This window comes from Brassica oleracea, chromosome C2 (genome assembly GCF_000695525.1).
Source record: "Brassica oleracea var. oleracea cultivar TO1000 chromosome C2, BOL, whole genome shotgun sequence".
Lineage (NCBI taxonomy): Eukaryota > Viridiplantae > Streptophyta > Magnoliopsida > Brassicales > Brassicaceae > Brassica > Brassica oleracea.
The window spans coordinates 21109674-21110188 of NC_027749.1; positions in this window are offsets into that span (position 1 = coordinate 21109674).

Sequence of the window (515 nt, forward strand, 5' to 3'; positions counted from 1 at the left end):
CCCGGGCCTGACCCATCGTGGAGTCGAGAAAGGGGATGCAAGCAGGAGTACCGACGAGTTTCTCGCGATCATGCGATCATTCTACCATATCCCGGATGCTGTGGAGTTCCGGGTTCCTCGCCGTGGGGAATGTGCTAACAGCCCCCAAGAGGATTACTTCACTTGCTACGAGGCGTTCGTAGTGCGTTGTCGCCTATGGTTCCCAATACCCGAAATTCTCATCCGAGTGTTGGACCGTTTCGAAGTTACGATAAGCCAGTTGACTCCCCTTGCCATTCAGCATCTTATTGGGATCCTGATCCTAAGCTACGAGCATGGCATTTCCCTTTCCGTCGATCATTATGAAGCTCTTTTGAGGCTTCAACTTGTCACAGATACGGATAAGCATAGGTTGGTCCCTCGGAAATTTATGTTAGTGGTTAAGAAGTTCATTTCGAACTTCAACTCGTGGAAGAAGTTCTTTTTCTTTGTTCGTATAGACGCTGCGTCCGTCGAAGAGAGTTGCATTCCACTGT